Genomic DNA, 27585 nt, shown 5'->3' with positions numbered 1-27585 from the left:
GGTAGCGCCCTAATCCCGCAGGAAGGGCCGCTCCCCACTGGTCTCGCAGACCTAGGGAGAGAAGGCAGCGCCCTATTCCTGCAGGATGGGCCGCTCCCCAGTGGTCTCACAGAGCTAGGGAGAGAAGGCAGCGCCCTAATCCCACAGGAAAGGCCGCTCCCCTGTGGTCTCACAGAGATGGAGAGGGAAGCTAGCGCCCTGCCCCCGCAGGAAGGGACGCTCGCCTGTGGTCTCGTAGAGCTTGGGAGAGAAGGCAGCGTCCTATTCCCGCAGGAAGGGCCGCTCCCCAGTTGTCTCGCAGGGCTAAGGAGAGAAGGTAGCACCCTAATGACACAGGAAGGGCCGCTCCCCAGTGGTCTCGCAGAGCTAGGGAGAGGAGGCGGCGCTCTAATCCCGCAGGAAGCGCCGCTCCCCAGTGGTTTCATAGAGCTAGGGAGAGGAGACAGCGCTCTAATCCCGCAGGAATGGTCGCTCCTCAGTGGTCTCGCAGAGCTAGGGAGAGGAGGCAGCGTCCTAATCCCGCAGGAACGGACGCTCCCGAGTTGTCTCGCAGAGCTAGGGAGAGGAGGCAGCGCCCTAATCCCGCAGAAAGGGGCGCTCCCCACTGGTCTCGAAGAGCTTGCGAGAGAAGGCAGCGCCCTAATCCCGCAGGAAACGCAGCTCCCCAATGGTCTCGCAGACCTTGGGAGAGAAGGCAGCGCCCTAATCCCGCTGTATGGGCCGCTCCTCAGTGGTCTCGCAGAGCTAGGGAGAGAAGGCAGCGCCCTATTCCCGCAGGAAGGGCCGCACCCAGTGGTCTCGCAGAGTTGAGGAGCGAAGCCAGCGCTGTGCCCCTGCAGGAGGGGACGCTCGACTGTGCTCTCGTAGAGATAGGGAGAGAAGGCAGCGTCCTATTCCCGCAGGAATTGCCGCTCCCCAGTTGTCTCGCAGGGCTAAGAAGAGAAGGTAGCACCCTAATGCCGCAGGAACTGCCGCTCCCCAGTGGTCTCGCAGAGCTAGGGAGAGTGAAGGCAGAGCCCTATTCCCGGAGGAAGGGCCGCTCCCCAGTGGTCTCACAGAGCTAGGGAGAGAAGGCAGTGCCCTAATCCCGCAGGATTTGCCGCTCTCCAGTGGTCTCGCAGAGCTTGGGAGAGAAGGCAGCGCCGTAATCCCGCAGGAAAGTCCGCTCCCCAGTGGTCTGGCAGAGCTACGGAGAGGAGGTAGCTCCCGAATCCCGCAAGAAAGGCCGCTCCCCAGTGGTCTCACAGAGCTAGGGAGAGAAAGGAGCGCCCTAATCCCACAGGAACGTCCGCTCCCCAGTGGTCTCGCAAAGCTAGGGAGAGAAGGTAGCACCCTAATCCCGCAGGAACGGCCGCTCCCCAGTGGTCTCGCAGAGCTAGGGAGAGAAGGTAGCGCCCTAATCCCGCAGGCACGGCCGCTACCCTGTGGTCTCACAGAGATGGAGAGGGAAGCCAGCGCCCCGCCCCAGCAGGAAGGGACGCTCGCCTGTGGTCTCGTAGAGCTAGGGAGAGAAGGCAGCGTCCTATTCCCACAAGAAGGGCCGCTCCCCATTTGTCTCGCAGGTCTAAGGAGAGTAGGTAGCACCCTAATGCCGCAGGAAGGGCCGCTCCCCAGTGGTCTCGCAGAGCTAGGGAGAGGAGGCGGCGCTCTAATCCCGCAGGAAGCGCCGCTCCCCAGTGTTCTCGCAGAGCTAGGGAGAAAAGGCAGCGCCCTAATCCCACAGGAATGGTCGCTCCTCAGTGGTCTCGCAGAGCTAGGGAGAGAAGGCAGCGCCCTAATCCCGCAGGATGGATCACTCCCCAGTGGTCTCGCAGAGCTAGGGAGAGGAGGCAGCGTCCTATTCCTGCAGGATGGGCCGCTCCCCAGTGGTCTCGCAGAGCGCGGGAGAGGAGGCAGCGCCCTAATCCCGCAGGAAGGGCCGCTCCCCAATGGTCTCGCAGAGCTAGAGAGAGGAGGCAGCGTCCTAATCCCGCAGGAACGGACGCTCCCCAGTGGTCTCGCAGAGATAGGGAGAGGAGGCAGCGCCCTATTCCGGCAGGAAGGGCTGCTCCCCAGTGGTCTCGCAGAGCTAGGGAGAGAAGGCAGCGCCCTATTCCTGCAGGATGGGCCGCTCCCCAGTGTTCTCGCAGAGCGCGGGAGAGAAGGTAGCACCCTAATCCCGCAGGAACGGCCGCTCCCCAGTGGTCTCGCAGAGCTAGGGAGAGAAGGTAGCGCCCTAATCCCGCAGGCACGGCCGCTACCCTGTGGTCTCACAGAGTTGGAGAGGGAAGCCAGCGCCCCGCCCCAGCATTAAGGGACGCTCGCCTGTGGTCTCGTAGAGCTAGGGAGAGAAGACAGCGTCCTATTCCCACAAGAAGGGCCGCTCCCCATTTGTCTCGCAGGTCTAAGGAGAGTAGGTAGCACCCTAATGCCGCAGGAAGGGCCGCTCCCCAGTGGTCTCGCAGAGCTAGGGAGAAAAGGCAGCGCCCTAATCCCACAGGAATGGTCGCTCCTCAGTGGTCTCGCAGAGCTAGGGAGAGAAGGCAGCGCCCTAATCCCGCAGGATGGATCACTCCCCAGTGGTCTCGCAGAGCTAGGGAGAGGAGGCAGCGCCCTATTCCTGCAGGATGGGCCGCTCCCCAGTGGTCTCGCAGAGCTAGAGAGAGGAGGCAGCGTCCTAATCCCGCAGGAACGGACGCTCCCCAGTGGTCTCGCAGAGATAGGGAGAGGAGGCAGCGCCCTATTCCCGCAGGAAGGGCTGCTCCCCAGTGGTCTCACAGAGCTAGGGAGAGGAGGCAGTGCCCTATTCCCTCAGGAAGGGCCGATCCCTAGTGGTCTCACAGAGCTAGGCAGAGAAGGCAGCGCCCTAATCCCGCAGGAAAGTCCGCTCCCCAGTGGTCTGGCAGAGCTACGGAGAGGAGGTAGCTCCCGAATCCTGCAAGAAAGGCCGCTCCCCAGTGGTCTCGTAGAGCTGGGGAGAGGAGCCAGCGTCCTAATCCCGCAGGAACGGACACTCCCCAGTGGTCTCACAGAGATAGGGAGAGGAGGCAGCGCCCTAATCCCGCAGGAAGGGGCGCTCCCCACTGGTCTCGCAGAGCTAGGGAGAGAAGGCAGCGCCCTAATCCCACAGGATGGGCCGCTCCTCAGTGGTCTCACAGAGCTAGGGAGAGAAGGCAGCGCCCAAATCCCGCAGTATGGGCCGCTCCCCAGTGGTCTCGCAGAGGTAGGGAAAGAAGGTAGCTCCCTAATCCCGCAGGAATTGCCGATCCCCAGTGGTCTCGCAGAGGTAGGGAGAGGAGGCAGCGCCCTAATCCCGCACGAAGAGCCGCTCCCCAGTGGTCTCGCAGAGCTAGAGAGAGAAGGCAGCGCCCTAATGCCGCAGGAACGGCTGCTCCCCAGTGGTCTCGCAGAGCTAGGGAGAAAAGGCAGCGCCCTAATCCCGCAGGAAGGGCCACTCCCCAGTGGTCTCGCAGAGCTTGGGAGAGAAGGCAGCGCCCTAATCCTGCAGGAAGGTTCGCTCCCCAGTGGTCTCGTAGAGCTAGGGAGAGAAGGCAGAGCCCTAATCCCGCAGGAAGGGCAGCTCCCCAGTGGTCTCGCAGAGCTTGGGATAGGATGCAGCACCCTAATCCCGCACGAAGGGCCGATCCCTAGGTTTCTTGCAGAGCTAGGGAGTGGAGGCAGCACCCTAATCCTGCAGGAACGGCTGCTCCCCAGTTGTCTCGCAGAGCTGGGGAGGGAAGCCAGCACCCCGCCCCCGCAGGAAGTGCCGCTCCCCTGTGGTCTCGTAGAGCCAGGGATAGAAGACAGCGCCCTAATCCCGCAGGAACGGCTGCTCCCCAGTTGTCTCGCAGAGCTGGGGAGGGAAGCCAGCGCCCCGCCCCCGCAGGAATGGCCGCTCCCCAGTGCTCTCGCAGAGCTAGGGAGAGAAGGTAGCGCCCTAATCCCGCAGGAAGGGCTGCTCTCCAGTGCTCTCGCAGAGCTAGGTATAGAATGTTGCGCTCTAATCCCGCAGGAAAGGCTGCTCCCCAGGCCTCTGGTAGAGCTGGGGAGGGAACCCAGCGCCCCGCTGCCACAGTAACGGCCGCTCTCCACTCCCGTCGCAGAGCTCGGAAGGAACCTAGCACACCACACTCCCAGGAACGGCCGCTCTCCAGTCCCCTCACAGAGCCGGGGAAACAATCAAGCGCCCTGCCCCTGCTAATACTGCTGCTTCCCAGTCCTCTGGCAGAGCTAGGGATGGATGGCAGCGCCTTACTCCCGCAGGAACGGCCGCTTTACATTCCCCTTGCAGACCTGGAGAGGGAAGGCTGCGCCCCTCCCCTGCAGGTCTGCACACTGGCCATGGCCATGGCCAGGAGCGCAGTGCAGAAGCTGCTCCAGCCCTGCAGCCTGCGGGCAGTGCATTGGGGTGGAGGCACCACGGAGCAGGCAGGGCCCAGGTGGGCTGGGGGCGGAGATAGAAGTGGGGTGGACACGCTCATGCCAGGAGCTGCCTGGTTCACCCCTTTGCCCGGGAGATGCAGGAGTGGCCTGGATCATGGCTCGGCTGCAGATCTTGGAGCCCAGGCTGGGCCCAGGAGTGAGAGGATGGGGGAGATAGGGGTGTAGCAGAGGTTGGAGCCAAGAATTGGTTGGAGATGGGGTTGTGCCACTTCCGCTTCGCGGCAGGGGGGCCCTCTGGCTTTTTTTTTTTTTGCTCCGCCCCCCACATCCCAATATTTCATCTTTGACATCTGGTCACCCTAGCCTGATATGAAGGAGAATGTCTGAACCAAGGGGCCAGGGACTGGCCTTTGCTAGAGAAACCACTGTCAAGTTTTAGCCAATTAGGACAAGTCAGCAAATAAGAACAACCTCAGGTATCAGTAACTGCTACAGGTTGCAAATTCCTACATGCAGCAGTTTCTGGCACTACACCTGCACAGCTCTGCTCCCCGGCTCTTCTCGGGCTCCTGCTCTCTCCTTAGGTCTGCCCCACTCTCACCCAGGCAGTTCCAGCTCACATGGAGGATGGGACCCCCTGGCTTGGTGACTCTCTTATTACACTGTCTGGCCTGTCAGTGCAGCTAACTTGGAGCTTTGGCCTCTCCCCATTGCCCCTGGGGACTGTCAGTCTCAGGGTCCTGATTTCCCATTGATCCTTCCCCCTTCTGTTGGTGCTGGGAACTAGCCAACCAACCCCCCACACACACACACACACACTAAGTTTTAGTAAAGGGCCAAGAGCCCCCTTACACAAGCAGCCCCATGAGGGTCACCGATGTGCAGAGAAGGCAGCACAAGCTGCTCCCATGGTGTAATGGGCAGCACTCAGGACTCTGAATCCTGTAATCTGAGTTCAAATCTCAGTGGGACATTGTGTTGGCTTGTGGTCATAGGCAGCAGGTTATTTACATTTGTGGTGCTCGTGCTCCAGGAACATTCAGGGCTGGGGGCCCTGCTCCAGCAATATTTGGAGTTGGGTCTCTTCCCCTGGCCCCTGCATGGCAACCCTCCCCTCTGTTGTGGTGCATCCCTGCCTGACAAAAAGCAGCATGTGCCTGTCCCCTGCCTGCTCCTGCTGCTGGAGTAGAGGGATTCTGGGCAGAACTGCAGCCCAAGAGTCCTAGAGCAGGCTGCCCTCAGCCTCTCCAATACCCCCAACCCTGAGCTCCCTCTGAACCCTGATTCTCTGCCCCAGTCCTGAGCCTCCTCCTGCATCATGAATCCCTCATCCTCAGCCCTACGCTCCCTCCCAGAGGGTGCACTCCTTCCCACCCCCAGAGCCTGCACCTCTCACCCCTTCCTACAACCCTGCTGGAGCCTGCACCCAGCACCCAAACTCCATCCTAAAGCCTGAATCCTGCACCCTAATCCCCCCCAAACTCCCTCCCAGAGCCTTAGGCAGGTGGGGGTGGAGTTTGGGGTCGGGTTCTGGGCACCACCAAAATGTCTACAAACTTGCCACCCACCCATGCTTGTGGTAATGCCCCAGAGCTCAACTCCCCTGTCTCCAGCTGTGTAAGAGTGAATCTTTCCCCTCCTGCTGGGTGACTCACACCTCCGAGAGCCAGGTCTTTGGCAGGGATGGCCACAATGGGATAGGGCTCTAGAATTTGCTACCCTGATAGTTGGGATTCTTGCTGCTGCACCTGATGTTCACAAGCTTGGCTCTTGTGCTTCCTACCACACGTTTCCTCTGGCCCACATGGCGCTTGAAGAAAGGAGTGCCAGCGCTGGGATTAATATTCAGGCCTTGGCAGGAGGGAGGAAGAGTCCCAGGCTGGAGCCCCACACACCTTCCCTCCTCCGGGCACCTAGAGCAGAGGCAGCCCAGCTCTGTCCGCTGCATACCTCAGCAGAGTAGGTGAGTTCATGTAAATACAGTCTGGTCCCAAAGCTTCCCCCCAACCCTGGTCATCAGTAGCTGCCAGGGGAGAGCTCATTCACACCTCGCTTACAAATCATCATTTGAAATTCTAAGGTTGGCCAACACTGCCGAAGCCAATGCACCGACATTGTCAGCAAACACAACAGCTGGGTGAGGAAATCCGGCTTTGTCCAGACTTTCCAAACCTATTTGACTTTCTCAGGTACAAGTAGTTTTCATACGTTGTATCTGCTTTTAAAGTGTGTGTTAACGTTTCAACTTCCATTCAAATTTGCAACCAATGACAACATTGGCAGCGCTGCATGTAACTACCTGACCACTGAGGGAGGGGGTGTTGGGGAAAATCGGGGAAGGGGGTGTACAGCCCCCTGGCTGGGGGGCGTATAGGGAATGCCCAGTTTCACTGAATTGAGTCTCCTACTGCAGCACCTGAGTAGGTTACATCAGAGAGGAGCTGCAGCGTCTAGGCGGTGGGATGCCTGTGCCTTTAAGAGCCCAGCCCTGGGAAGTCCATGCTGAGAGGTGCTGCCTGTGGGAGGGGAAATAAAAAAGCTCTCTGCTCCGCCCACCCATGTTTGCAAACACTGGAGTCTCAGCCCACAGGGATAACTGTTCCCCCTCGGCCCCTGCCTGTGCTAGGGTTTAACCCTCTGGCAGCGCCTCCCTCCGGGCTTAACTCCGGCTCCTTCCCACCTCACTGACTTTGCCTTCAGTCCCTCTCCTAACTCTGCCTCCAGCTGCTTGACCCCCGACCAGTCAATTTCCACCTCCTGCTCAGACCCTGGCCACCTACTCCTCTGATTTGCCCTCCTTTGCCCCTTTTTAATCCCTGTAAAAAGTAGTCGATGCTGTGTCCCATTCTCTGGAGGGAGGGCTGGGCGCCTGGCCCCTGCCTGCGCAGTGCTCAAAGTGCCCCATGATCTTGTGGATGTTTGCTGAGTGCTGCAGGGTCACCCGAAGGGGGAGAGAGACGCGGTTAGGAGGTGATGCAGCCAAGGATGCTTCACCCAACACTGAGATGCAGCCACCTCTGGGGTGATTTACACAAGTCAGCAAATGAATATGGAACAAGAAACACATTGAAAGGATCGAGGCAGCTGCAGGAGGTGGAGAAAACCAGAACAAGCAGTAGCCCTGGATCCCAGCCCTGTCCTCCCCCACTCTACCCCCTAATCTCTACTCCCCTCCCACATTTGAGGGGAGAACCCAGGAGTCCTGGTCCCCAGCCTTGCCCACCCCCATATTTTGATATGGCTCCATCCAACAGCTGTCTCCACAATTGCAGAGCAGTGCCATGGGGCACACTGAGGCCTGCCTGTTTGCACAGGATGGGCAATGCCAGTGCTCCAGGATGGGGAGAGATGATGCTAAGGGAGAAGCAAGCAGCAGACAGCTCCCATGACAGAGAAAGAAATGCTAGGGGGTGCTGTGCTGCAAGGAGTGAATGGGGTTGGCAGGGAATGGGAGGATCTTCCCTCACAGCAGGTGCGTCTGTCCCCCTCCCAATTCCTCCCCAGCCCTACCCCAGCCCAGGCTAATCCCAGCCCAGCTACCAGGATTAAATTTGGCCTGGATTCCCCAGCTGCTGGGGGTGGGGCGTGGGGCTGGGAAGAATGAGCCTCTACTCCTCCTTCCCCAGACACAGTTGCATAGGCACAGACCAAAGGAGCCTGCAGCACTGCTGCCTAGAGGAAACTGAGGCACCAGCCACTGACAGACACATCATGGCTCTCCTCATCCTCATCCTCTTTTCCATATACAACGTGGCCAGGGGAAGGGGGGTAAACTCAAGGCAGTTGCATAGTTAACCTGTGGAACTCCTTGCCAGAGGATGTTGTGAAGGGCAAGACTATAACAGGGTTCAAAAAAGAACTAGATAAGTTTATGGTGGATAGATCCATCAAGGGCTATTAGCCAGGGTGGGCAGGGATGGTGCCTGTAGCCTCTGTTTGCCAGAAGCTGGGAATGGGCAACAGGGGATGGATCGCTTGATGATTCCCTGCTCTGTTCATTCCCTCTGGGGAACCTGGCACTGGCCACTCTCAGAAGACAGGAGGATACTGGGCTAGATGGACTTTGCGTCTGAACCAGTCTGGCCGCTCTTATGTCTCCCTTGGCGCAGCAGTGACACCCAGTGGGCAGTCAGAGTAATGCACAGAGTATGTTTCCCATGGAGCAGCAGTGACACCCAGTGACCAGCAGGAGTGGCATCAGACTCTTCTCGTTTGGTGGGAGACTGAGGTGGGTAGACAAAAAAAATTGGGGGGCTGTGCCCCCCCATCACCTGGCCTCTCCCATGCCTCTGCTCCTTCTCAGTTAAAGGCCAGGCTCATCTCCTCTCCCACTGGCCAGGGTTTACAGCAATACAACCTTTATTAAAATAAAATAGTGAACAGTTTACTTTCAATAAGCTAAATCTGTCCAAATTTTAGTATTAAATCCAAAGTTCTTAAAGATCCCATCAACAACCAAAACCTAAATGAAAATTTGAAACCAAAAACAATGCTTAATTTAAAACCCAAACATTAAGAAAAACTTTGTTTTTAAAAATAAAAACTAACAAATGCCATAAATTAATAATTTCAAGGTTTTATCAAAAAGGTGTGCTACAGCAGGATGATAAAATAACATCAAATAAATAAGCCTGAACTCTAAAACCTCCTATAAAGGAATCGAATCCTTGAATACTGGCCAAATCTGTATAAAATATGCAGAAGTATGTCAAAACTGGTGTTGCAGGTCAGCCATTCGAATCCAGCAAATGTCAATTAAAATCTCCATTCCAACTTAAAAAACCAAAACAACCCAATAAACCAAAACAGTCACAGCCTGAAAAAAACCTGCACAGAAGCAAAAGTAACCGGTGCCAACATTGGAACAAATGATGTAAATGTCTAATTCTAACTTCTTGTTTCTTGCAGGAGGAAAGTGTTTTGCATCCCAGTAACCAGGCTATCACTGCAGTTTTCCTTTCACGAAATAAGATTTTTACCAAATATAAATTGCCCTCAAATTTCTCTAAGAGAAATTGAAATTGTATCTTTGCACTAATATCCCAAGTGTGCAAGTCCATCCCCTCAGAGCAGCCCCACACCCTGAGCCCAGGGGAGAATCCCAACTAGTTTGGGCATTTGTACCCTGGGGCCTGAAGCTGATGAGAGAAAGGGAAGTGAGCCATCTTGGAGCTTTCCGATACCACCTGCTGGGAGCACAGGGAATTGACTGAGCGACGTCCTGGCTGATTTTGACCTTGTTCTCCACCAGCAGGCTCCACTGGAGAGCTCGGGAGTGACATGACCATGGGAGCACCCTATGTACATATTAAAATCTGGCATTTGGGGGCCATTGGGGTGAAATGTGGGTACTTTTGGGGTTGGGTCCCACATGCGAAGGGATGTGGACAATTTGGAGAGGGTCCAGCGGCGGGCAATAGAAATGATTAGGAGGCTGGGGGCACATGACTTACGAGACCCTACAGGCCATATCCTGTATGTTAAGCTAAGGCAAGGTTAGCATATCTATATTGTGACCTTTTACTAAGAAAGCAAAGTTGACCTGTATCTTGTTACTTAAATAGATAAGTACTCACGCCTGTCTAAGACCTTTACTTAGACCAATCGACAATGGAGAATGGCATAGGGTTTTTTTTTTTTTCAGTATTCTACCCACAGACTTAACAGGTACAACACAAGGGACCTTATGTGCATATGTACATGTCATCAACATGCACAAACATACTAGCCTGTGAAGTAAGCGTACCCTAACGTTTTGTGGGTGAGGAATGAAATTTGGGCATAGGAGGAAGGATTTCCGGTACTTGTGCCCTATAAAAGAGGTAACCCACCTCACTAGAGCACTTCACTCTATCATTCTAACTTACTTCCTCCACTCTCTCTCTATGTACTAGCAGTAGGCTGTACTTGTTCTTAAACTTTAAGTTTCAAGGGAACTAGGCTAAGCTCCATTTCCGTAAGTTTTTATTCTTTGTTTATTAGGTTTTGATTTTAAGTTTAACTTAGTCAAGTAAACCCTAAGTAACAGTAGCTTTTTCTAAGCGCTGCATCTTTCACTCAAGAATTGAGAAACCTGAACTGCAAGGCTGGTTCTGTGTCTCTTACCACCAGGTTATCAAAGAATTGTGGTAAGAGACATTAACCAAAACTTTGTTGCATATAATGCCCTATGTATCTATTGAATAGCAGGAAAGCAACTGTAACTTTGTAACTCAATTAAATTAAATAAAATGTAAGCTAATAAATTAAATTTTCATCATATTATCCAAATTAATATTATTAGTACACCCTAAATCAGGGTACATGGGACAGAGAGTTGGAGTGCAGGTGGATGAGGGCACTGGCCCTGGGAGTGCAGGCTCTAGGGTGGGGTTAGAATGAGAGGTTCAGGGTGCAGTAGAGGGCACTGGGTTAGGGCAGAGAATTGGGCTGTCAGGGCTCTGGAACAAGACCAGGAAAAAGAGAATTGAGGTGAAAGAGGGAGATCAGGCTAGAGCAGAAAGTGGTGGGGGAAAAAGAAGTTTGAGCTGTAGGTGGGAAGAAAAAACTCAACCCCCCTCTTATCAGGGCATCTAAGAACTAGATGAAAGACATCTCTCCCCCACTGCAATAGCAACTCCAGTGAGCCTGGGCTGAGGGGAGAACTCCTCTCCCCAGCAGCTCCAGCTGGTTTGGGCTACAGACATCTTGCCTCCACAGATCTGGTGTTCTTGAGCTGGGACAGGGGAGGGGCTCCTCTCCTCTCCATTTGGGACATGGCGGGATGAGAGATGTGACAGAGCTTTACGGGAAATCATTATTTGCCTGATTCATGTGCCAGTCCTAGTCTCTGCTGACCCAAACAAGCCATTTATCCTGCATGCTGATGCCAGTTTGGAGGGTTTGGGAGCAGTCTCGTACCAGGAAGTGGAAGGCAAATGTAAATCTGTAGCCTTTGCCAGCTGAGGACTGTCTGATAGCGAAACTTGCTATCCCATCCACCAGCTGCAGTTCTTGGGCTTGAAATGGGCCATCACTGAGAACTTTGGAGACTACTTGTGTGGTGCTCAGTTTCAGGTATGGACAGAGAACAATCCACTGACTTATGTGTTAACAAGGGCTAAGCTGGATGCTGCAGGGCAGAGATGGGTGGCTACTTTTGCTAGCTGTGACTTCAGCATTCAATACCAATGATTTGGTATAATAGGGAGTGTGATTTACCAGGAGCACCAATTCTTGGTTGTGGGGAGGATGTAAGCAGGGTCAGAATGAACTCTACCCTCACATCTGTTGATGATGTGTTGTAAAAGTCTTTTGTTGCTGATGTGCATGGTCACACCCATCCCGCATTGCATGATGGGGGTGTCATAAACAGATAGCTAAGGGTTAATGTCTCTTTCACCTGAAGCACCTGACCAGAGGACCAATCAGGAAACCGGATTTTTTTAACTCTGGGTGGAGGGAAGTTTGTGTCTGAGTCTTTTGTTTGTCTGCCTGCTTTTCTCTGAGCTTTGGAGAAGCAGTTTCTACTTTCTAGTCTTCTGTTTCTAAGTGTAAGGACAAAGAGATCAGATAGTAAGTTATATGGTTCCTTTTCTTTGGTATTTGCATGAATATAAGTGCTGGAGTGCTTTGATTTGTATTCTTTTTGAATAAGGCTGTTTATTCAATATTCTTTTAAGCAATCGACCCTGTATTGTATCATCTTAATACAGAGAGACCATTTTGTATGTATTTTTCTTTCTTTTTATATAAAGCTTTCTTTTAAGACCTGTTGGAGTTTTTCTTTACTTCAGGGAAATTGAGTCTGTACTCACCAGGGAAGTGGTGGGAGGAAGAAATCAAGGGGAGATCTGTGTGTTGGATTGCTAGCCTGATTTTGCATTCCCTCTGGGGGAATAGGAAAGTACTTTTGTTTCCAGGACTGGGAACAGAGAGGGGGGAAGGGAAAAAGGATTATTTCCCTTTGTTGTGAGACTCAAGGGATTTGGGTCTTGGGGTCCCCAGGGAAGGTTTTTCAGGGGGACCAGAGTGCCCCAAAACACTCTAATTTTTTGGGTGGTGGCAGCAGGTACCAGGTCCAAGCTGGTAACTAAGCTTGGAGGTTTTCATGCTAACCCCCATATTTTGGACGCTAAGGTCCAAATCTGGGACTAAGGTTATGATATGGTGGCAGCGGTGGGATATAGACAGAATCCAGAAGCCAGTAGGAATATTATATTTTTCTCTTCTCTGCTAAGGGCTTTTTAGCAGAGAGAAACAGTTTGGTTTTAAAAGGGAACCAGAGAGAATTTTTTTTTCTGCTCTCTCTGGCAGTTTGTGGCTTGCATGTTAAGCGAGAAGCCATTAAGAGACGGTTGAGGGTCTTTTGTCACACAATAGCACTCCCATTGAGAGTCATTACCAGCACTATATGAATGCAAATAAAGTGGTTTTTCAGGTTTACTTAACATTGAAAATTAGCTAAAGGCACTGTTGCTAGGCAGACTTCAGGAGGCAACAGAGAACCTGCAGTTCAGAAGATAAACACCGGAGGGCACCCCAACACAAGAAAACAGGAACCATGACTTCTAAGGCAAAAATCGAGGCCGAAGAACCAATCAAAGAAGCTGAACACAGGCGAGAGATGGAAAAATACAAACAGGAACTGGAAATAAAACAAAAAGAGATGGAGATGAAAGAAAAGGAAGAAAGCATCAAACTGGCAGCCTTCCAAAGAGAACAGGCAGCCCAAGAGGCAGCACACAAAAGAAAACTAGAAGAAGAAGAGGTGGCCTACCGAAGGAAACAAGCAGAAGAAGAGTTGGCCCACAGAAGGAAGCAAGAAGAAGAAGAGGCGGCCCACCACCGAGAAATGGAAAAACAACAAAAAGAGAATAAAGAGAAGGAAAAACAGAGAAAACATGAACTGGAGTTGGCAAAAGCTGGGCTGCATGTGCCAGCCAACCCTAACAACCCGGCGCCAATTATTGCTCCACAGCACAGGAAATTTCCCACCTACAAGGCAGGTGATGACACCGAGGCCTTCTTGGAAAATTTTGAAAGAGCCTGTCTTGGGTACAACATCCCCGAAGACCAGTACATGGTAGAATTAAGGTCACAGCTCAGTGGACCTTTAGCAGAGGTGGCAGCTGAAATGCCTAAGCAGCAAATGAATGACTATAAACTTTTTCAAACCAAGGCCAGATACAGAATGGGGATAACCCCAGATCATGCCCGTCGGCACTTCAGAACCCAAAAGTGGAAACCCGAGGTGTCATTTCCCAAACACGCCTACTACATTGCAAAAAACTATGAGGCCTGGATAACAGGAAACAACATTCAAACCTTGGAAGAACTGCACCTCCTCATACAAATGGAGCAGTTCTTGGATGGTGTTCCTAAAGACATCACACGGTACATACAAGATGGAAATCCCAAAGATATCGCTGAGGCGGGGGAGATTGGAGCCAAATGGATGGAACTGGCAGAAAGCAAGAAAGCTACTGTCAAGGGGACCGATTACCCCAGGGGGCACACAGACCATAAACCCTACAACCGAGGACAGCCAAAGACCCCACATACCACCCAAGTAAAGCCACAGATACCCTACCCTTCAACCTCACCAGTCTCCAGTAACTCACCTCGGCCCAGTGACCCATCAGATGGAAGATGCTTTAAGTGTAATGAACTGGGACATATCAAGGCCAACTGTCCCAAGAACACCATGTGAGTGCAATTCATTACACCACCATCACACCAAAGATCCCCAGGCCCGGATGCCTCTCAAATACCCTTGGAGCGAAGGGAAAATTTGAGAGTGGGCGGAAAGAAGGTTACTGCGTGGAGAGACACGGGGGCACAAGTGTCAGCTATCCACCAATCCTTCGTTGACCCCAAATTCATCAACCCAAAGGCCAAAGTTACAATTTACCCCTTCATGTCACAAGCTGTAGACTTGCCTACAGCTCAACTGCCTGTCCAGTACAAAGGCTGGTCAGGAATGTGGACTTTTGCAGTCTATGACAATTATCCTATCCCCATGCTACTGGGGGAAGACTTGGCCAACCAGGTGAGGCGGGCCAAGAGAGTGGGAATGGTTACACGTAGCCAAACCAGGCAAGCTTCCAGACCCATTCCTGTTCCTGAACCGTCCACAGAGGCCCCGTCTGTGTTACCAGAGACCCAGACAGAGGTAGTGGACCCGGATTCCATGCCAACCACTGAAACAGCCACAACACCTCCAGTCCCAGGCCCGGAACTGGAACAGCAACCAGCACCAGCAAGTGCAACCACATCTTCAAACTCAACGCCAGAGGGCGCCAGCGAGCCAGAACTGGCAGAAGCAAAAGACAGCCATACCCAAAAGGCTCAGCCAGAGCCTAAAATACCCTCAGGTGCACCAGCGGAGAGCGGTACACCAGCAACGGAAACAACCCCATCACCTACATCGCTTCCAGAGGGACCAAGCCCAAGTCCACAGTCTGAGGAAGAACTGGTGACCCCAGCCTCAAGGGAACAGTTCCAGGCTGAGCAGGAAGCGGATGACAGCCTTCAGAAAGCTTGGGCGGCGGCACGGAGCACCCCCCCCCGCCTCTCAGCTCTTCTAATCGATCCCGGTTTGTTATAGACCAAGGACTTTTATACAAGGAAATTCTTTCTGGTGGACACCGGGAAGAATGGCAGCCGCAAAAACAGTTGGTGGTTCCAACTAAGTACCGGGGGAAGCTCTTAAGCTTAGCCCATGATCATCCCAGTGGCCATGCTGGGGTGAACAGAACCAAGGACCGGTTGGGGAAGTCCTTCCACTGGGAGGGGATGGGCAAGGATGTTGCCAAGTATGTCCGGTCTTGTGAGGTATGCCAAAGAGTGGGAAAGCCTCAAGACCAGGTCAAGGCCCCTCTCCAGCCACTCCCCATAATTGAGGTCCCATTTCAGCAAGTAGCTGTGGATATTCTGGGTCCTTTCCCAAAAAAGACCACCCAGAGGAAAGCAGTACGTACTGACTTTAGTGGACTTTGCTACCCGATGGCCAGAAGCAGTCGCTCTAGGCAACACCAGGGCTAACACTGTGTGCCTGGCCTTAACAGACATCTTTGCCAGGGTAGGTTGGCCCTCTGACATCCTTACAGATTCAGGGTCTAATTTCCTGGCAGGGACCATGGAAAAACTGTGGGAAACTCATGGGGTGAATCACTTGGTTGCCACCCCATACCACCATCAAACCAATGGCCTGGTGGAAAGGTTCAATGGAACTTTGGGGGCCATGATACAAAAATTCATCAACGAATTCTCCAATAATTGGGACCTAGTGTTGCAGCAGTTGCTGTTTGCCTACAGGGCTGTACCACATCCCAGTTTAGGGTTTTCACCATTTGAACTTGTGTATGGTCACGAGGTTAAGGGGCCATTACAGTTGGTGAAGCAGCAATGGGAGGGGTTTACGCCTTCTCCAGGAACTAACATTCTGGACTTTGTAAGCAACCTACAAAGCACCCTCCGACACTTTTTAGCCCTTGCTAAAAAGAACCTAAAGAATGCTCAGGAAGAGCAAAAGGCCTGGTATGACAGACATGCCAGAGAACGTTCCTTCAAGGTAGGAGACCAGGTTATGGTCTTGAAGGCGCAACAGGCCCATAAGATGGAAGCATCATGGGAAGGGCCATTCATGGTCCAAGAGCCCCTGGGAGCTGTAAACTACCTCATAGCATTTCCCAATTCCTCACTAAAGCCTAAAGTGTACCATGTTAATTCTCTCAAGCCTTTCTACTCCAGAGACTTACAGGTTTGTCAGTTTACAGTCCAGGGAGATGATGCTGAGTGGCCTGACGGTGTCTACTACGACGGGAAAAAAGACGGTGGCGTGGAAGAGGTGAACCTCTCAACCACCCTGGAACGTCTGCAGCGGCAACAAATCAAGGAGCTGTGCACTAGCTTCGCCCCATTGTTCTCAGCCACCCCAGGACGGACTGAACGGGCATACCACTCCATTGACACAGGTAATGCTCACCCAATCAGAACCCCACCCTACCGGGTGTCTCCTCATGCCCAAGCTGCTATAGAACGGGAGATCCAGAACATGCTACAGATGGGTATAATCCGCTCATCTACCAGTGCATGGGCATCTCCAGTGGTTCTGGTACCCAAACCAGATGGGGAAATACGCTTTTGCGTGGACTACCGTAAGCTAAATGCTGTAACTCGTCCGGACAACTATCCAATGCCACGTACCGATGAGCTATTGGAGAAGTTGGGACGTGCCCAGTTCATCTCTACAATAGACTTAACCAAGGGGTACTGGCAAGTACCGCTAGATGAACCTGCCAAGGAGAGGTCAGCATTCGTCACCCATGCGGGGGTGTATGAATTCAATGTCCTTCCTTTCGGCCTTCGAAATGCACCCGCCACCTTCCAGAGGCTGGTAGATGGTCTACTAGCTGGACTGGGAGAATTTGCAGTTGCCTACCTCGATGATGTGGCCATTTTTTCAGACTCCTGGCCCGAACACCTACTACACCTGGAAAAGGTCTTTGAGCGCATCAGGCAGGCCGGACTAACTGTTAAGGCCAAAAAGTGTCAAATAGGCCAAAACAGAGTGACTTACCTGGGGCACCAGGTGGGTCGAGGAACCATAAACCCCCTACAGGCCAAGGTGGATGCTATCCAAAAGTGGCCTGTCCCACGGTCCAAGAAGCAGGTCCAATCCTTCTTAGGCTTGGCCGGATACTACAGGCGATTTGTACCACACTACAGCCAAATCGCTGCCCCATTCACTGACCTGACCAAAAAGACCCAGCCAAATGCCGTTAAGTGGACTGATGAGTGTCAAAAGGCCTTTACCCAACTTAAGGCAACGCTCATGTCTGACCCTGTGCTCAGGGCCCCGGACTTTGACAAGCCATTCCTAGTAACCACAGATGCATCTGAGCGTGGTATAGGAGCAGTGCTCATGCAGGAAGCAACAGATCACAACTTCCATCCTGTCGTGTTTCTCAGTAATAAACTGTCTGAGAGGGAAAGTCACTGGTCAGTCAGTGAAAAGGAATGCTATGCCATTGTGTACGCCCTGGAAAAGCTACGCCCATATGTTTGGGGACGGCGGTTCCAACTACAAACTGACCATGCTGCACTAAAGTGGCTTCATACTGCCAAGGGGAACAACAAGAAACTTCTTCGTTGGAGTTTAGCTCTCCAAGATTTTGATTTTGAAATTCAACACATCACAGGAGCTTCTAACAAAGTTGATGATGCACTCTCCCGTGAGAGTTTCCCAGAATCCAGTAGTTAAAAAGTGTTCTTAAAATGTAAAAGTCTGTTAGTTATATACTTAGTAGTATATGTAAAGGTGCATGTGTTGTAGTAATCTGTTTATTTTAAAGTTCTAGAAGGAAATCGCCGCCAGTGAGCTTCCCCACTGTCTGCAATTTGGGGGGCATGTCATAAACAGATAGCTAAGGGTTAATGTCTCTTTCACCTGAAGCACCTGACCAGAGGACCAATCAGGAAACCGGATTTTTTCAACTCTGGGTGGAGGGAAGTTTGTGTCTGAGTCTTTTGTCTGTCTGCCTGCTTTTCTCTGAGCTTTGGAGAAGCAGTTTCTACTTTCTAGTCTTCTGTTTCTAAGTGTAAGGACAAAGAGATCAGATAGTAAGTTATATGGTTTCTTTTCTTTGGTATTTGCATGAATATAAGTGCTGGAGTGCTTTGATTTGTATTCTTTTTGAATAAGGCTGTTTATTCAATATTCTTTTAAGCAATCGACCCTGTATTGTATCATCTTAATACAGAGAGACCATTTTGTATGTATTTTTCTTTCTTTTTATATAAAGCTTTCTTTTAAGACCTGTTGGAGTTTTTCTTTACTTCAGGGAAATTGAGTCTGTACTCACCAGGGAAGTGGTGGGAGGAAGAAATCAAGGGGAGATCTGTGTGTTGGATTGCTAGCCTGATTTTGCATTCCCTCTGGGGGAATAGGAAAGTACTTTTGTTTCCAGGACTGGGAACAGAGAGGGGGGAAGGGAAAAAGGATTATTTCCCTTTGTTGTGAGACTCAAGGGATTTGGGTCTTGGGGTCCCCAGGGAAGGTTTTTCAGGGGGACCAGAGTGCCCCAAAACACTCTAATTTTTTGGGTGGTGGCAGCAGGTACCAGGTCCAAGCTGGTAACTAAGCTTGGAGGTTTTCATGCTAACCCCCATATTTTGGACGCTAAGGTCCAAATCTGGGACTAAGGTTATGATAGGGGGTGCTTGTCCAAATGATCATTTAGGCTGCTGTGAGATCCCCAATCTCTTTCTTATTAGGGCAGGAGTAATAAAGTGTAGTTATCCTGGTGATATGAATCAAGGACAGTAGAACGGTCCTTAGCAGTTCATGCTTTTGGGAGTCATCCGAACCTACATATATCTCATTAGGCAACGGACATGGGTTCCAAAGCATAGTGAAATAAAAAAAGTTGAAAATGAGTATTTAAATTTAGTACTATGGGTCTTTTCTGAAGTTTTTAACTGCAGATTTTATGGCTTTTTTTCTTTTCTAGTTTAAAAATGAAGTTCTTTGTAATTGTAGTACAAATTCAGTTCTATGCTACAGACCTAAGATCACTAATAGTTAAGTATAAGTTTTAGATGTATTTAGAGTGGGGGGTTCTGATCTCACTTACACACTGAAAGTTGTAAGCAACTTCACAGTTAGGTAAAATGATCTTTTCCACTCTGACTGCATGGAAATTTTGCAGGTTGGACTTAGGGAATGCAGCTGGGGAGAAGGACTGTTGTGGCACATGCCCATTTCTGCAACCAACATTTGCTACCTCACTCCATAATGCCACACACAGAGCGACCTTTTACCTTTTAGAATCAGAATATATCACAGAAGAGATCTAATAGCATAAGCTTAAGATGAGTGACTGGAGCACTAACAGCAATTTTAAAAGATTCAAAAATGTCTCTGTCTTTACACACCAGGAACAGCAAAAAGGAAATCAACTAAAACAGCCACAGACAGCTAAACACCCATTCTTACCTCCCACATGCTTTTGGCATTTGGAACCCATACCCCTTAATGGTGAGTACTTTTCAGGTGAGGGTGAAGCTGAAAGCTTAACTGAAAACAGTTTAAGAAGTGCTCCAGTCTCTGGCACTCAGCTATCCAGCTCCCAATGGGGTTCAAACCCCAAATAGATCCCTTTTACCCTGTAGAAGCTGTAATATCTTGTGACCAGGACAGCTGCCTAGCAGACTGCGCATCTGCCTGCCAGCGTGAGAGCGCATAAGGTGCTAATCCAGATAGTGGTGGCTGAGTGGCAGCGGTCATGAAAAACCAGCAGATTGGTGCAGCAAAAGTGTGCTGGGCCCATAACCCAGAGATTAATGGATCAAAGCCATCCTCTGCTACATGTGTGCTTGCTTCTTTTCCCTCAGGGCCTTCCAGCAAGGCAGTGACCAGCAGAGCACCAAGAGCCTAGGCCATGAGGCTACCTGGACTGAAGGCAAGAGGCAGGCCTGGGTATGGCGAGGGCTTCCTGTCCTGTAATGAGACTGCAGTACTTCCTGGTCCCCTTTTCCCACCCACACTGGCAGGCAGCATGTGCTGTGGGAGAACAGGAAGGAGGCTCTTGGGATACCAGGCAGTGCTGTCTGTGTGGCTGTCAGGGGAAAGAGCCTAGGCTCCTGACTCAAACTGCCATTGACTGGCGTGGCTCTGCACACCGTCAGCCAGGGCAGGCCAGGCTGCGGACGTGACTCAGGCATGAGTAGCATGGCCGCGCTTTCCTGACAAGGCATGAGGCAGGCCAAGAGCTTTGCACAGCCTACTGCGAAGTGGGAGGGAGACGTCTTTGAGCCAGCGTGTCTCGTCTGCTTCTCCTTTGCCACTTGGGCGGAGGCGGGGAGAGAGCGAAATGTTCCTGGCTGAAAGTTTTTGTGCTCGGCCTTGAGGATTAAACCTGAGCCTCTGGAACAGCTGCTGGGAGATGGGTTTCTGAATGACATCCAGCCCGGTCTTCGGGCCACTAGCTGAACGCACTGAGGCCAAGAGGCAGCAAAATGGGACCTTTGAGGCTCCCCGCAGGCAGGGCCAGCTTTAGGAAGTGCGGGGCCCAATTCGAACATATTCGGCGGGGCCCCGGCAGGGATGACTAAAAAAAAAACCATGTAAATAAAAGCCTTTCATTTCTTAGCAGCCGGTTCCCTGTAAAAAGTTCTGATTTAAGGGATGTGCCACAGTATATATTTTTTGTACCAATAGGGTTACCATACATCCATATTTTTAAAAATTTCTCCCAGATGGTCTATTTAAGAACCAAAAAGCTGGACATGTCCAGGAAAATACGAATGTATGTTAACCCTACCTAAAATTCTTTTTTAAAAAGATGGGCCTGAACTAGAAATGAGCTCCGTTTCACATGTGTGGGTCCCCGCCACTCCCTGGGGGTGTGCTAGGGTGACCAGATGTCCCGATTTTATAGAGACAGTCCCGATTTGGGGGGTCTTTTGCTTATATAGAATCCTATTACCCCCCACCCTGTTCCAATTTTTCACACTTGCTGTCTGGTCACCCTAAGGTGTGCACATATGTGGGTCACAGCTGTTCACTGCCCCTGTCATTGCAGCGTGTGTGCAGGGTTACTGCCCTGGGAACTGCAGGGCACCAGTGGACATGGGGCTGGCTGGAGGCAGGGCAGGGGCTGACTGGAGGTAGTGTCTGGCTGCAAGCAGGGCAAGGCGTGCGGGGCTGGCTGCAGACAGGACAGGGGGTGCAGGACTGGCTGCAAATGGGCTGGCTGCAGGCAGGGCAGGGTGTGTGGGACTGGCTGCTGACAGGGGCTGGCAGCAGGCAGGGGGATGTGGGGTGGAGTGGGCTGGTTGGCTTCAGGCAGGGCCTCAGGGGAGTGCACAGGGGTTGGCAGGCCTGGAGACAGAGGAATGTGGGACTGGCTGGCTTAAGGCAGGGGAGTGCGACAAGGGTTGACTGGAGACAGGGAACGGGGTGCTCGGCTGGTGCACGCAGGGCAGGGGGTGCAGCAGGGGCTGGCTGTGGGCAGGGGTGCGGGTACAGGGGGTACAGCCTACCCTGTACGGTAAGTGCCCCCTCCTCCACCAAGGTAGCAGCAGCAGCCCAGGGCTCGGGGGCTGTTTAAAGGGCCGGGGCGGTAGAAGCAAGGGGAGCCCCAGACTTTTTAAATAGCCCCCAAGTCTCCAGCAGTGGGGCTCTGGTGGCAATTTAAACAGCCTGAGGCTCCAGTCCCTGCTGGGAACCCCAGGCCTTTTAAATTGCCCCCTGGGGAAGCTGGGCCACCCTAGTACAGTGCACCAGCAGGGCTTGGGTGCGGGGCCCGATTCAGGGGAATTGGTTGAATTGGCCTAAAGCCGGCCCTGCCCGCAGGAAAGCAAGGACGTAGCACAGGCTTATCACTGTCCCTGGGTGGGCTTGAACCACCGTCCTTTCAGTTAAGAGCCAAACGTGCTGACCCATTGCACCACAGAGACACAGACAGGCCAGGCTGTATGGAGCACAACAGTCAGGAATCAGCTCAGGGTCCGGTCTAGCACATGCATGCAGTGGTTGGACAAGCAACAGCAAGGCACTGGACTGGTGCGGAGTGAAAGATCTGTGGGAAGGAACCGAAAATAGTACTGGGGCTGCAGTACAGGGCTTGCATACACTTTCTTTGGCCTGTTTTGCTGGAAGAGTTAGCAGGGCAAGCTTGTTAGTCACAGGTAAGGGGGTGAGTTTATGCAAATTCTGGACTCTGGGACCACAGCTGGGGTGGGACAGGCACAACTTTTGTGGCACATGCACCCTCTCTACAACCAACCTTCGTTACTTCACTCCATAACAGCACACACAGAGCAACCTTTTACCTTTCAGCACCAAAATATACTGTAGAAGAAATCTAATAGCATAACTTTAAGATGAGAAACTTCAGTACTAACAACAACTCTAAAAATATTCAAAAATATCTGTCTTCAAACACCAGACACAAAATCAATCAGAGCAAGAACAAACATCTATTCCTACTTCCCACACGGGGGGGGAGGGGTTTGGAACCCATACCCCTTAATGATGAGTCCTTTCCAGGCGAGGGGCAAGCTCTCAGGCCTCAAATGCCAGGTACAGTTACTCTCTCCTTGATCCAAACTAAACAGGAAAATACACTTGATTACTCCTGCCCCAATAACAAAGAGATGGGGGATCCCACAGCAGCTGAAATGACCATTTGGACAAGCACTCCCCTCATGCAATCTGGGGTGGGTGTAACCATGCAAATGACATCAGCCCCAAAAGGCCTTTACAACAGATCACCAACAGATGGCAGGGTAGAGTTCATACCGACCCTGCTTAAACTAGATTGTGGCAAAGATTAAAAAACACTGAATGTTATAACTCACCAAATGCGGGTAAATCCATTCTCATTGTCGTACCCGCTTCTTAAACTCCACACCTGAACGTAGCCCTCACATGGACAACATACCCTCCTAACTCAGTGTCTGTACGTTAACCTTTTACCCCCAGTCAGGGCTATTGCAGATTCTGTATTCCTTACGCCACTCGATCTTAAACTGAACTTCGCACCCCCTGGGTAATCTGTACATTGTTCCCTGATCACCAGAAACTTCTACACCTAAATGCTGTACCGTACACCTTTTTCTTCTTTGAACGTCATCTTACTAAAATGTTGACATTTGTTCGAGATCCCGGCTCCTGTTCCCTTGCAAGGCGTGTGCCTTTGCTCCAGGTTTTAGTCTGCTAATACAGCGGCGGCAGGGTGGGGGCCGATTGAGCCAGAGGCGCTTGCCTGCTGCAGACACGGATCAAAGGCTGAACCTCATCCCCCACGAGCTGAAGGCTTAATTGAAAACAGTTTAAGCAGTACTCCCGTCTCAGGCACTCAGCTACCCATCTCCAAATGGGGTCCAAACCCCAAATAGATCCTTTTTACCCTGTAGAAGCTGTAAAAGCCTGTGACCAGGGCAGCTGCCTAGCAGCCGGCGCATATGCCTGCCAGCGTGAGAGCTCGTAAGGCACTAATCCAGATAGAGGTGGCTGGGTGGCAGGGGGAGTAAAGAGCCAGCAGAGTGGTGCAGCGGACACGTGCTGGGCCCATAACGCAGAGGTCAATGGATCAAAGCCATTCTCTGATACACGAGCACTTGTCTCTTTTCCCTCTGGGCCTTCAAGCGATCAAAACCCTCGGCTTGCGGGCCCAGCTCTGTCTGCCATGTGCCTGGGCAGCAGCAGGACAGTCTCAAGAGAGCAGCTCCCACCCATTATCTCTTGTAGTGGAAAGGAAGTAGAATTGTGGTTGGACTTTTGCTATTTCTGTTCAGGGAATCAGTGGCTGTGAGGCAACCCTTACTGATAATGGCAGGGGAAGAGTTCTCTCTTCTGCACTGATGCTGCAATTTTTTGTTGTGCCTTTTCTCTCCCCCTTCAATGCAGGCAGGTAGGCTTGGTGGCTTGGGGATGTGGGTCAAGCCTGGTTTCTTTTGGCAGACACCTGGTTGAGAACTGGTGCTCTACGATTTTGTCTAAACTGACTAGCCCTAATGTCTGTAGCCTCGTCTCATATTTTGGAAGCCTTTTATTTACCCCTTTCCACTGCAAAAATGACTATTTAGTCCTACTCTTTCTTTCCAAGCTGCTAACCAGTTACTGATGCATGAGAGGGCCCCAGCCATCTGGAGTAGCTTGTGACTGTGAGTGGCAACCTCAGGGAAGATTGTTAAGAAGCAGAGCACAATCCCCAAACTGGTTGTGTGTTCTAGACTTACGTTTCACCAAGTGTCAGATTCTGGATGACACCCCTTTTATGACTTTTTAAAGCAAACTTGCTATTTTTGCATCATTTGAGCATTCTATGCAGAGGACTAGAAATGTTTCTATTAACCTGAATGTTAGATCATTTTAACATTGGCTGGAATCACAATGTTAAATTAGTTCTTATGACTTTAATAACTGATACTTCCTCTATCTCAGGACTAGCTATTAAACTGATTTTTGGACTAGGGAGATGGAATAGCAGCTTCCTCCATCCCTTGCACACATCACCCTGTTACTGTGGCACTGAACCCCCAGGAGCGGTGGACCTCCCTATGGGGAGAATATCGTGGTTGAAGAGCAGCGAAGAAAAATGGTGTTGTCTGTGTTCCCATTTGGTTTGTTCTGAGTATGGTTTTGAGTCGTTTGTAACTCTTTCATCAGTTATTAGTAACATCTTATTATCAGGCCTCTGAACTGAAAGGCTGCTCTTGCAGGTTTTACTTTGTCGTTGTTTGTAGGTCAAACAGCCGCTTTCTTAGGCCTCGTCTACACTACGCATTTAAACCGAATTTAGCAGCATTAAAACGAATTAACCCTGCACCCGTCCACACAATGAAGCCCTTTATATCGATATAAAGGGTTCTTAATACCGATATCTGTACTGCTCCCCGACGAGGAGAGTAGCGCGGAAATCGGTATTGCCATGTTGGATTAGGGTTAGTGTGGCCGCAATTCAATAGTATTGGCCTCTGGGCGGTATCCCACAGTGCATCCTTGTGACCGCTCTGGAAAGCAATCTGAACTCGGATGCACTGGCCAGGTAAACAGGAAAAGCCCTGCGAATTTTGAATTTCATTTCCTGTTTGCCCAGCATGGAGCTCTGATCAGCACAGGTGGCGATGCAGTCCCAAACCCAAAACGAGCTCCAGCGTGGACCGTCTGGGAGGTACTGGATCTGATCGCTGTATGGAGAGACAAATCTGTTCTATCAGAGCTCCGTTACAGAAGACGAAATGACAAAGCATTTGAAAAATCTCCAGGCTATGATAGACAGAGTCCACAGCTTGGACTCAGCACAGTGCTGCGTGACAAGCGTAATGAAAAGCCAAAGAATCAAATGGACGTTCATGGAGGGAGGGAGGGGAGACTGAGGACTCCAGCGATCCCACAGTCCCCGCAGTCTTTGAAAAGCATTTGCATTCTTAGCTGAGCTCCCAATGCCTGAACAATCAAACACGTTTTCCCAAGTGTTTCAAGGGACCCTGGAGCTAGGCTAAGGGGTCCAACGGGGAGGGCCCCTGGAGCTAGGTTTAGGGGCCCCAGAGATAGGGCCCCTTGAGCTAGGGTTGGGGTACCCATGCATAGGGCCCCTTGACCTAGGGTAAAGGGCCCCATGGGTAGGGCCTCTGAAGCTAGGGTTAGGGGACCCAGGGGTACAGGGCCTGCAGATAGGGTTAAGGGTCCCATGAGAAGGGACCTGGGAGCTAGGGTTAGGGGCCCCACGGGAAGGGCCGTTGGAGCTAGGGTTAGGGTTCCCACATGTAGGGACCCTGGAGCTAGGGCTAGGAGCCCCAGGGACGGGGCCACAGGAGCAAGGGTTGGGGGTCCCAGGGGTGGGGTGCCTGGAGCTAGTGTTCGGGTGTCTAGGGGTGGGGCCCCTGGAGCTAGGGTTAGCGGCCCCATGGGCAGGGCACCTTGAGCAGGGGTTTGGATCCCCAGCAATGGGGCCTCTGGAGCAAGGGTTAGGGGTCCAAGGGGTGGGACCCATGGAACTAGGGTTAGGGGTCCCACTGGTAGGGCCCCTGAAGCTAGAGTTAGGGGACCCAGGGGTAGGGCCCATGCAGCTAGGGTTTGGAGCCCCAGAGATGGGGCCCATGGAGCTAGGGATAGGGGTTCCAAGAGTGGGGCCCCTAGAACTAGGGTTAGAGGCCCCACGGGTAGGGCCCCTGAAGGTAGGGTTAGGCACCCCTGGGGTAAGGCCCCTGGAGCTAAGATTAGGGGTCCCACGGGTAGGTCTCCTGGAACTAGGATTATGGGTCAAATGGGCACGAAGCCAGGAGCTAAGGTTAGAGCTCCCGCAGGTAGGACCTCAGGAGCTAGGGTTAGGGGCCCCACGGATAGGGCCCCTGGAGCTTGGGTTAGGGATCCTAAGGGAAGGGCCTCTGGAGCTAGGGTTAGGTGCCCCACGGGCAGGAGCCCAGGAGCTAGATTTAGGGGCCCCAAGGATGGGGCTCCTGGAGCTAGGGTTAAGGTCCCCACGGGTAGGGCCCATGGAGCTAAAGCTAGGGGCCCCATGGGGAGGTCCCATAGAGCTAGGGTTAGGGTCCCCACGGGTAGAGCCCCTGGAGATAGGGTCAGGGGCCCCAGGGATAGAGCCCTTGGAGCTAGTGTCAGGGACTCTAACCCCTAGATGGCAAAGTTAGTTGTCTGACCACGAGAGAGACAGGCAACACCAGCAAGGTCCGATCTAAAGCTCTTTATTGACAAGTGCACGCATCAATACAGAGCAGCTCCTCTCCCGAGAGAACCAGCCCGCTCTTTAAATCTTAGTATAAGCCTATATAGACAGTTCTGTCACGTCATAAATTATTCACTGGAGCAACCCACTCCCTTCTTTTAACAACTAGAAACTAGACACCTTTAGTATACATACATAGCTAAAGTTAGAAATGTAGGGGAGTTAAAAACAATCAACGAACAAAACCAGGGAGTGAAAACAAGGAGGCTGGGAAACTAGGGCTCTTATCAGTTCTTCGAAGGAGCTGCCCTAACACAGCACATCTGGTACTATGCCAGGAATGCAGCTTCTCGCTTATCTCACTTTTTCCCAGCGCTTGTGAGACATGCTGCTGCTTCTCAGTGTTTTGCACTCAGGAATTACCCAAAAACCTCTGTTAGCCTGATTTTGGTCAGGTTGGCATACCTGGTTTTGTCTGCAATATCTTTATTCAGGCCTAACACTAGGGATAGGGGCCCCACGAGTACGGTTCCTGGAGCTAGGACTCGGGGCCCAAGGGGTATGCCCCCTGGAGCTAGGGATAGGGGTCACAAAAGTAGGGCCTTTGGAGTTAGGGTTAGGGGCCCAACGGGTGGGGTCCCTGAAGCTAGGGATAGGAGTCCCATGGGTAGGGCCCCTGGAATTAGGGTTAAGGGCCCCAGGGATGGGGCCCCTGAAGCTAGGGTAAAGGGTCCCAGGGGTGGGGCGCCTGGAGATAGGTTTAGGGGCCCAACGGGTATGGCCCCTGCAGCTAGGGTTAGGGGCCCCAATGGTAGGGCCCCTGGAGCTACGTTTGGGGGTCCCACGGGTAAGGACTCTGTAGCTAGGGTTAAATCCCCATGGGTTGGGCCCCTGGAGCTAGGGTTAGAAGCCATAGGGATGGGGCCCTTGCAGCTAGGGTTAGGGGTACTGGGGGTCAGGCCCCTGGAGCTAGGGTTAGGGGCCCACGCATATGGCATCTGGAGCTAGGGTTAGGGGACACAGGGGTAAGGCCCCTATTGCTAGG

The 27585-nt window shown here is 52.1% G+C and overlaps 2 protein-coding genes and 1 non-coding gene across 4 annotated transcripts in view; all 3 read right to left on the bottom strand.

Moving 5' to 3' along the window:
* The window catches only part of LOC127036604 (zinc finger protein 560-like), a 984895-nt gene that overhangs the window by 867324 nt on the left and 89986 nt on the right, over positions 1-27585 (bottom strand). The gene's annotated exons all lie outside the window — the stretch shown is intronic.
* The window catches only part of LOC127036603 (zinc finger protein 560-like), a 514767-nt gene that overhangs the window by 458775 nt on the left and 28407 nt on the right, over positions 1-27585 (bottom strand). The gene's annotated exons all lie outside the window — the stretch shown is intronic.
* On the bottom strand, positions 21734-21807 carry TRNAK-CUU (transfer RNA lysine (anticodon CUU)). The gene has a single exon. It is a non-coding gene; the product is annotated as a tRNA-Lys (tRNA).

This window comes from Gopherus flavomarginatus, chromosome 18 (assembly GCF_025201925.1).
Source record: "Gopherus flavomarginatus isolate rGopFla2 chromosome 18, rGopFla2.mat.asm, whole genome shotgun sequence".
NCBI lineage: Eukaryota > Metazoa > Chordata > Testudines > Testudinidae > Gopherus > Gopherus flavomarginatus.
Note: the sequence above shows the minus strand (reverse complement) of the source record. Positions and strands in the feature narration are given on the sequence as shown.